The sequence below is a fragment of the Coenobita brevimanus genome, chromosome 103 (genome assembly GCF_032717465.1).
Source record: "Coenobita brevimanus isolate Jiangsu-jjx chromosome 103, ASM3271746v2, whole genome shotgun sequence".
Taxonomy (NCBI): domain Eukaryota; kingdom Metazoa; phylum Arthropoda; class Malacostraca; order Decapoda; family Coenobitidae; genus Coenobita; species Coenobita brevimanus.
In genome coordinates, this window is record NC_137056.1 from 38,472,841 (window position 1) to 38,483,237 (window position 10,397).

Here is a 10,397-nt window from a genome sequence, read left to right on the forward strand (position 1 = left end):
TAGGGCGTCGGGCTATAGATAGATAGATAGACCATCAGAGTACAAAAAAGGAGGGAAGGATGAGGAGGTAAAATTGTTAGAATGGTTTTTGGCAAGGTGCCAGAAGGAGCAGGAAGAATACAAGTTGGAGAGTTGAGAGCATTTAGTACGGATGAAATTATTTTTAGCAGAGTGAAGAACAAACCTAGAACGATTCCTGGCAGAAAGATAAAAATGATGTGATTCAGGGGTGGGTTGGCTCCGGTACCTTTTATAGGCCCTCTCCTTGTTGCGGACAGCATTAGAACAAGCGTGATTAAACCAAGGCTTTCTTGAATTAGACATAGGATATGAGAAAGGAATGTATGCTTCTATGCCCGAGAGAATAACCTCCGTAATACGCAAGGCACACTCAGATAGCTCGAGGCCATGGAAGTAATAATCATTTCAGGGAAAATCAGAGAAGCACTGCCTGAGGGCCTCTCAATCAGCAGCTCCAAAGTGCCACAGATGACGTTTCTTTGGAGGGTCCACAGGCTGTACCAGAGAGATAGGATAGGTTAAAGTAACAAGGTTATGATCAGAGAAGCCCAATAGAGAGAAAAGGTTAACAGTGTATGTAGAACGATTAGTTGTAAAGAAGAGGTAAAGTATGTTGGAGCTCTCTCCAAGGCGGTTAGGGATACGGATAGGGTGCTGTATAAGCTGCTCTAGGTCATTAAGGATAGAAAAGATGAAGGCTGGTTCACCAGGTGGATCAGTGAAAGGAGAGGAGAGCCAAATGTGTCGGTGAACATTGAGATCTCCTACAATGGAGATTTCAGAGAAAGGAGAAATGGATAGAATGTGTTCCATCATACAAGATAGATGAAGAATTTTTGATAGTCAGTAGAATTAGGAGACAAGTAAACAGAGCAGATATATTTAGTCAGAGAATAACAGGAGAGCAGAAGCCAGAGAGTAGAGAATTCAGAAGAATCAAGTTCAGGAACACGAGAGCAAGATAGGTTGTTGCATACATATACACAACATCCACCTTTGAAATGAGTATAAAGTAGGAGGATACAGAAAAGGATTTGCAGTCAGTTGCCTCAGTCAGTTGAGTGTCAGTAAGGAAGAGAAGGTGAGGTATAGAGGAGGAGAGGTGGTGTTCAAGACAGAAAATTAGAGGAAAGACCGCGAATGTTGCAGAAATGAAGAAGTGAATCAGACAGTGGACCCAGGCAGCTCAAAGAGTCGTCACCAGGAGAGGGGGTAGATGGTGGGGGCATTTATGGTCCCCCCCCCCAGGGACTCCGAGGCATTGTTGTAGTGCGCCATTTAACTTTTTTTCTAATTTCAAAAAAGAAGTGTAGTATGTACTGTGCATGTAGTTTGGTGTTGATTGTTAAAGAAACTTGTATTGGAGAGCATGCTGGCTTACTCTCTGTGTTACTGAAACACTGAAAAAGTTCAGCAAAGGGGGATCAGAACTAGTCCCAAGGGCTGATGAAACGGGAGCTCCAGCTCTCCCTGTCATCTGCTCTCCATCCACCCTGAGAGTTCTGCCCTGCTGTACTGGTGCTACAGTCTACTCCTCACAATGCTGAAGTTGAGGGGTAAGATTGTTGTGGAGTCGATACGAAAGTTCCATAGATTGGTTTGGGAATAAGGAAGGGTTCGAGATGACTGGAAATCATGTATAACTGCTTCTTTATACAATGGAAAAGGGGAGAGAGAAATATGTGGTAACCATAGGGACATTTGCCTTCTTAGTGTGATTGGAAAAATATATGGTAGAATATTTATTGATAGGGTTAGCCTTATAACAGAGGAGCAAGATGGAGAAGAACAAGGGGGATTTAGGATGGGAAATGGGTGTGTAGATCAGATATTTGATCTAAGATGTTTAGAGAAGAAGTATCTAGAGAAGGGAAAGAAAGTGTATGCTGCCTTCATGGACTTGAAGAAAGCATATGACAGAGTAGATAGGCAAGGTATATGGAAAGTATTAAGAATATACGGAGTGGATGGGAAACTGTTGAGTGCTGTGAAGAGTATGTATGAGGAAGCTAGGGCTATGGTGCAAGAGGATGGTGAGCTGAGTGAGTTCTTTGATCTAAATGTGGGACTGAAACTAGGATTGTGATGTCTCCATGGCTGTTTAATATATTCATAGATGGGGTTGTAAAGGAGGTGAAAGGCAGGGCAGTGGATGTGGGGGTTGCTCCAATGAATGTGGGTGAGGTGTGGAAGGTTCCGGTGCTGCTATTTGCTGATGACAGTATTGTTGAGTGAAGATGAATGGGGGTTGCAAGGTCTGGTGAATGAATGTGGGACAGTGTGTAAAAAGAGGAATCTGAAAGTTAATGTAAACAAAAGCAAAATTATGATGTTTAAGACGAATGAAGTCACAGAACACACAGTGAGGCTGGATGTTGAGGATACAGAGAATGTGAGTGCATTTGAGTACCTGGGTAATGTCATGAGTAAGGATGGAAGTTTTGGGGATGAAGTGTTTGAAAGGGTACAGCAGGGAAGAAAGGTTGTTGGTTCACTGAAAGTGGTGATGAGAAATAGGGAGGTGAGTATGGAAGTTAAGAAGTCAATGCATAATAGTATTGTAATCCCTACCCTGACGTATAGAAGTGAGGCATGGACCTTGCTAGAGGGAAACAAGTCAAGAATGACAGCAGTGGAAATGAGTCTCCTGAGACGAGCACGTGGAGTGACATGGAGTGACAGGTTGACGAATGAAGAAGTGAAGGAATGTTGTGGGATGGATGTGGATGTGATTGAGAAAATTAGGAGTAATACACTGAGGCGGTTTGGACATGTGGAGAGAATGGAGAATGAAAGACTGACTAAGAGGGTGCATGTAGGTGAAGTGGAGGGAGGGAGGGGGAGGGGGAGACCGAGGATGAGGTGGAGGGATGGAGCTGGGAGGTATTTGAGGGTTGGGGGAGTGAGGTGGGGGGAGGGCAGTCAAATGGTGGGTGACAGAGTGACTTGGAGACGTTTTGTCTGCAGCCATCCTTTGCAGGATTAGGGCATCGGGCTATAGACAGATAGATAGATAGTAGTTGAGACATTCACCGATTACAGCCGAGCACTCCCTTGGGAAACATGAGATTCCAAGGGGTGCCTATGCCATTATGGGTGAGTTTTTAGTTGACACAAAATTTACTGAATTAATGTATCATATGCAAAAAGAATTTCAACTCTACTTCACATAAGAGTAAAGTCATCGGCTTCTCTTTAGCGTGACAGTCGGGTTGGGCAAGGTCGCTCATTTCCAAATTTAACTGAGAGAAAACATCACTCGCTTGCTTAGTTTGCTTACCCGGAATAATAAGAATAAAGATAATAATAAACAGCAAAATAATAGTTGATTATATTAACCTTTAGGGCCATATTGGCTTCCAGATAATATGATGAAGTATTTGTGTATAAATTTCTTGACAAATATTCCCAGCTTTTCTGCTACAGGAACCTGATATACAGGAGAATATTTTTCAGCATGTCCCCCACCCCAAGCCCCAAATTATTTAATTAAATATGCAGTGCCATAATTTTAAGTATTAGTGTAAGTTAGTAAAGCTAGTATTGTAAGTGTAATCTTAAGCTTAAGTATTGTAAGTATGCCTCATTATTTAACCATTAAGTTCTATATTTAAGTCTAGTCTTAGTTGATATTCATAATCTGAATATGATTCTGCTATTGATAATACCAAGTTGATTATTAATGTGAATATGATTAATGTTTATACATATGAACCTGCCATTATTAACAAAAAAGTATAACCGCGGAAATATTACTAGGGATTAATAATTGCAAATGTCATTCTTTGTATGCTGATCTAGAGATTTACTTGCTGAAGTTAATAGATTTCCCCTTTTGAACTATGCAGTGGTGATTAAAAGTTGACTGAAGTAAGAATACTGAAGACTGTCATTTGTGAGGTGCAAAATTCATGTTGTAAAGTCCTGCTTACAGTCACGTAAACATGTAACGAACACGGGTAATAAAACTGTTAGAATTCTTAATTAATATGGCTTCATTATGAATAAAGTTCCTATACGCTTATTACAAAAATTTCAACATCATAAGTCACTTTTCTGTGTATGTGCAAACATATCTTTCATATTCTTTGTAGATCGAGTAGAAACAAAAATACCTGTATTACAAAGTAATCAGTTGAAATTTTAGCTGATTCCTGAACACTGCGTTGATGCTTATAAAAAGGCAGGGGGCAGTGGCAACCGCCAGATCGCTGTTCCTCTCTCCATCGTTCACAGACAAGAGTTATGGAGGGCCGTGGCTAGCATCCCAAGGATTTGAGCATTCTAGCCGCAGCCTAACCGCTAACACACTAAATCCTTCCCCCCCTTTAGTTCATGGAATCAAAGAGGATATCGGCTGGTCCATTTGATTACAGTCCACGTGATTATTGGTTCTTTTGATTATTGTGTCTAGTTTATATAAGATTCTTCAATTATCGTGCATTTAATCTTAGAGAATATTCATTGGTGATAATCTTTACGTTTCTTCCCGACGAGTCCGTCAGAGACCAAGGGACTACATCCATGCGTACCAGTATTCTTGGGATATTAATCTAGTGTGTAAAGATACACATTTCTGGAGTTATACTGTAAATCCTATCTATCTATCTATCTATCTATTGCCAGATGCCTCAATCCCGTTTGGGGTGGCCACAAACAAATCACCTCCAAGTCGCCCTGTCCACTGCCATTTCACTGCCCTGCTCCCAACTCACACCCCCCTCTCTCATATACCTCTCCACCCCATCCCTCCATCTCATCCTCGGACTCCCCCTCCCTCTTTCCCCCTCCACCTCACTCACATACACTCTCTTCGTCAGTCTTTCACCCTCCATCCTCTCCACATGGCCAAACCACCTCAGTGTGTTCCTCATAACGCTTCCTATCACATCCACATCAACACCACAACGCTCCTTTATATCCTCATTCGTCAGCCTGTCTCTCCATGTGACTCCACAGGCTCCTCTTATATCCTCATTATTGAATATTAATTTATTTCGTGAAGAGTCATATTTCTGAAAAGTGTAATACTGTAGTATTCTTTGAACATTCAGTTTGAGAAGATTCATAGCACAGGAGGAGGCCGTAGCACAGGCGGAACAGGGTAGTACTCCCGAGGGAAATGGGAATGCTGATGATAGGGAGAGCTGGAGCTCCTGTTTCACTAGATATCCAACCATCCCCCTTTGCTGACCTTTTCAGTGTGACAGTAACATCGAGAGTAGACCAGCATACTCTCCCAAACATTTCCTCTAACTATCTATGCACTACACCACATGCACTTTACATTTCACACAACGTATCCCACTACATTACAGGGGTTGGCGCCACCAAGGGCATGCGGTCAGAAAACTTTGCCCCCGCTACCTAGTGGCGGATTTCTGGGGGGAGGCATGACGGGGGTTCCGCCAGCATAGATCGTGGGTCCAGGGTGAGATGGGGCTCGGGCCTGTGCTAGAGGGTACAGAGCATTGCGGTTCCCAGGCTGCCGCTTCTGCCCAATAGAGAGGGGCCCAAACCTGGGAGCAGCGCCCCAGGAGGCTGCCCTATCAGTGGGTGTATAATGGCGGGATACTTGCAGTGGCAGGGCGCGCTTGGAGGGTGTCCCTGCAGCTGTCCTGGCAGGGTGCCCTGAGGCCACTACCACAGCCACTGCTAAGCTGGTGGCCTAAGGGTCCCAGATCCATTGCCTGGACCTAGGACTGTGCAGTGAGTGGGACCTGTGCTATGTCTGTCCCCCCTTTATTAATACTGAAGATGACAAAACAAAATAAGTTTCAAAACAAGCCTGAGGACAGTAAATCACCCATGGGGATGAGGGTGGGTTCATGGAATGTGGGAAGTTTGAGGGGAAGAGCGGGGGAAGTCGTTGAGGCATTCAGTAGGTGGGTGGATGTGGCATGTTTGCAGGAAGTCCGGTACAGGGGTGGATCAGCCAGAAAGATTGTTGGGAAGGACTGTTGCTATAAGTTGTTTTGGCAGGGGGGGAACAGACGGATATGGGGGTGTTAGTGTGATGGTTGCAGAGAAATGGATGGAATATGTTATGAATGTTCTGAGAGTAAGCGATAGGATACTGGTAGTGAAAATTCTGTTGGGTAGAAAGATAGTCGCGATTATATCGGCATTTGCTCCACAGGCAGGATTGGATGAAGCAGAGAAAGACAGATTTTGGGATGATTTAATACGTGTAGTGGGTGGTATGAGGGATGATGAGATAGTGATTTTGGGAGGAGACTTAAATGGTCATGTAGGTGAAGCAGCACAAGGTTATGAAGGAGTGCATGGGGGATGTGCGTATGGCCTAAGGAATGCAGAAGGGGAAAGGATACTCGAGTTTGGGGAGGCAACGGACATGATTGTGTGCAACACATATTTTAGGAAAAGAGACAGTAGGTTAATTATGTAAGAGTCGGGGGAAAACAGCAGTCAGATAGATTATTTTCTGGTTAGGAGGGCTGATAGGAGGTTAGTGAGGGATGTTAAAGTTATAGGAAGCGAGGAGTGTGTGCAGCAACACAAACTATTGATTTGTGATATGGTGCTTAAAGAACAAGTGATGAAAAAGAAGACTTATGTAACTAGGAGGAAAATATGGAAGCTGAAAAGCCAAGTAGTCAGGGATGCCTTCTATAGCGAGTTGAGGAGAGTGGTGGCTGAACAGGGAGCTGTAGACAGAGGCGTTAATGAACAGTACAGAGCCATAAGAACAATTTTTTGAGTTACTGATTTAACATGCGGTTGGACAAAAGGACCACCAAGACATAAAGTAACTTGGTGGTGCGATGAGGGTGTAGAAGCTGCAGTTAAGGAGAAAAGAAGGCTTTTCCTGGAATGGAAGAAGGGTGGTAGCAAAGAGGAATATTTGGCTGCCAAGCATAGGGCTACAAGAGAGGTATACAGGGCAAAGTCTGAGTCACAGAGACTATTACTTGATAACCTAAATCATGGGGAAAGGGAAAATATGATATTTAGGGTGGCAGGTCAAGTGAAGAGGGATAATCGGGATATTATAGGTGAGCAGTGTGTGAAGAATGATGAAGGAAGGGTAGTGGTGAACAGTGAGGATATTAAAGATGCATGGAGAGAGCATTATAACCGGTTGTTGAATGAGGAGTTTGACTGGAACAGGGAAGGTTTGGAGCCAGCAGATCCAGTGTCAGGCCCTTGGCCTTTGATTGATGCTGCTACTGTGAGTGAGGCAATAGGCAGGATGAGGGTGGGGAAGGCAGCAGGTGTGTCTGGATTAACTGCCAAAATGTTGAAGGCCTCAGGCGATATAGGGGTGAGTTTAGTCACTGACCTGATGAATAGGATTATTTATGAGTGTGTATGGTAGAGTGTTAATTATGAGAGTTAGAGAGGATACAGAGAGAGTGATTGGTGAGGAGCAGTGTGGCTTTAGGAGAGGGAGGGGATGCGTGGATCAGGTGTTTGCTGTGAGACAAGTGTGTGACAAGTATTTAGCGAAAGGCAAGGATGTGTTTTGGGCATTTATGGATTTAGAGAAGGCGTATGATAGAACTGATAGGGAGGCTTTGTGGACTGTTTTAAGATTGTATGGACTTGATGGTAGGTTACAAAAAGAGGTGAAAAGTTTTTATGTAAATAGTAAAGCATGTGTTAGAGAGGGAAATGCTGTGAGTGATTGGTTTCCCGTGAGAGTGGGGCTGCGACAGGGATGTGTGATGTCGCCCTGGTTGTTTAATATTTACATGAATGGTGTTGTAAGAGAGGTGAATGCAAGAGTTTTAGGTGGAGGTCTGAGTCTGGTGAATGTTGATGGTGGAGAGTGGAATCTGAAGCAGCTGCTGTTTGCAGATGCTGCTGCACTGGTGGCTGATTCAGAAGAGAGATTGAGACAGTTGGTAGAGGAGTTTGGAAGGATGTGTGCAAGGAGGAAATTGAAAGTAAATGAGAATAAGAGTAAAGTGATGAAGTGTACGAGGTTGGTAGATGATTGGGGGATGAATATAGTTTTGAATGGTGAGTTGCTTGAGGAGGTAGAGTGTTTTAAATATCTAGGGTCACATGTTGCTGTGGATGGAAGAATAGATGCAGAAGTGAAGTTAAGAATAAATGAAGTAGGAAAGGTGCTGGGAGGAATGAAAAAAGTGTTTAGATGTCATTCGCTTAGAATGGATGTAAAGAGAAGGCTGTATGAGGGTGTTGTGGTACCGACTGTGTTATATAGGGCTGAAACATGGAATATGGGTGTAGCAGAGAGGAAAAGTTTGAATTTAATGGAGATGAGGTGCCTGAGGAGTATGTGTGGAGTGACGTGTATGGATCGAGTGCGAAATGATGAAGTGCAAAGGAGAACTGGAGTTGTTCGGGAGATGGCTGGTAGAGTTGAGCAGAGGGTGTTGCGATGGTTTGGGCATATGGAGAGAATGGATAATGAGCGATTGGTGAAAAAGATAACTAGATCTGATCTGAGAGGTGTAAGGCTGAGAGGAAGACCAAGAATAGGATGGATGGACAGTGTGAAGAGAGCGCTGGATGCAAGAGGGATGTCTGTTGAGCAAGGAAGAGTGGCTGTGCGTGACAGAAATAAATGGAGAGAAATTGTGAATGAATAAGTGATAACGCAGCCCTGAGGGGATATTTTTCCGCATTTGGTCTGATCAGCTAGTCAGGTCAGGTGCGGGTAAGGGGATGGGTCTGTTATGATGTGGCAGGGGTAAACCAGTTCTGCTGTCGGGCCATGCTGTGGATGTCACTGATTGCACTGCGCAGTTGACCCTTGTGCGGTGTGGTGCAGTGAGGATATGTCCATTCTCCCCTTTGAGGCTAAGATGCGAATGAATGTGTTTGAATGGATGAGTAAATGGGGAGTGTGTCGTCCTGTCTCGGCTACCTCCCTTTCCTTGGGGGAAGCAGCCTAGGTATATAGATAGATAGATAGTGTTGTCCCAGATGATTGGCTGAAGAGTGTAATTGTAAATGTGTAATTCACCAGGTCGGTCAGGATCACTTGATGGTCGTGATTGTCAGCTTTTACCCTCCCGGAAGGGAGCTGGGAGCTCATATAGTCCGATCTAAGGGCAAGGCTGTGACCTTCACACACGCACACACCCGTCCCCTTGCTCAAGGGGGACAGTAACCACCCACTTTGTCAGTGAAACTTTTCGCAACCTGAGCGAGGCGCGAACTCCCGTCCACCAGTTGGCAGGCGAGAACGTTACCACTGCACCAGCGAGCGGTATAAAGGGAAGGGTGATGCCCTGGAAAGAGGAAATTATAGAGGTATAAGGCTTTTAGATCAGATAATGAAGGTAATGGAGAGAGTTTTAGAAGGTATGATTAGAGAAAGAGTGAATATTGATGAGATGCAGTTTGGGTTTATGCCAGGTAGGGAGACCACTGATACTATATTCATTGTTCGTCAGCTTCAGGAAAAATATATTGGTAGGAGAAGGGATCTTTATTTTGTTTTTGTTGATTTGGAAAAGGCCTTTGACAGAGTCCCTAGAGAGGTGGTGAAGTGGGCAATAAGAAAGCTTGGTTTGGAGGAGTGGCTGGTTAGGGTGGTTATGGCTATGTACGTGGGTGCCCGCACCCAGGTAAGAGTGAATGGAGATTTGAGTGATGAGTTTTCCGTAAATGTTGCTGTGCATCAGGGGTCAGTCTTGAGTCCCATGTTGTTTATCATGGTACCTGAAGCCCTTTCACATGACTTTAGAAACGTACTCCCATGGGAGTTGTTGTGTGCTGATGATTTGGTGTTGATTGCAGAGAACGAAAGGGAGGCGGAGCAAAGGTTGAGGAAGTGGAGAGATGGTATGGGGCACAAGGGTTTAAGGGTAAATGCAGATAAAACAAAAGTGATGATATCTAGGGTTGGTGGCGGTACTGTCAAAGACGAGGGAGAGTGACCAGGTGCAGTCTGCCACAAGGGCATGGGAAGTAATTCCATCTTGTGCAGTGTGTGTGATAAATGGGTGCATAAGAGATGTAGTGGTATCAGAGGTAGACTGCGAGATAATGCTGATTTTATGTGTACAGTGTGTCGAGGTGAGCAGGCGGAGATTGTCAGATGTGAAAGGATTGACCTTGCTGGTGAATCTCTTGAGTGTGTGGAAGAGCTTTGTTATTTGGGAGACATGTTGTGTGCTGGAGGTGGGGCTGGAGCTAGCTCTGTGGCTAGGGTGAGAAGTGGTTGGAAGAAGTTCAGGGAGCTCTTGCCTCTCCTGACATTGAGAGAACTCTCCCTACGTGCTAAGGGGTCTTTGTATGCAGCATGTGTTAGAAGTGTAATGCTGTATGGTAGTGAGACCTGGCCAGTGAAGGAGGAAGATATTCGCTGGCTCAGACGTACAGAAATGACAATGATTAGGTGGATGTGCAGTGAGTCCCTGCGTCCAAGGCCTGGA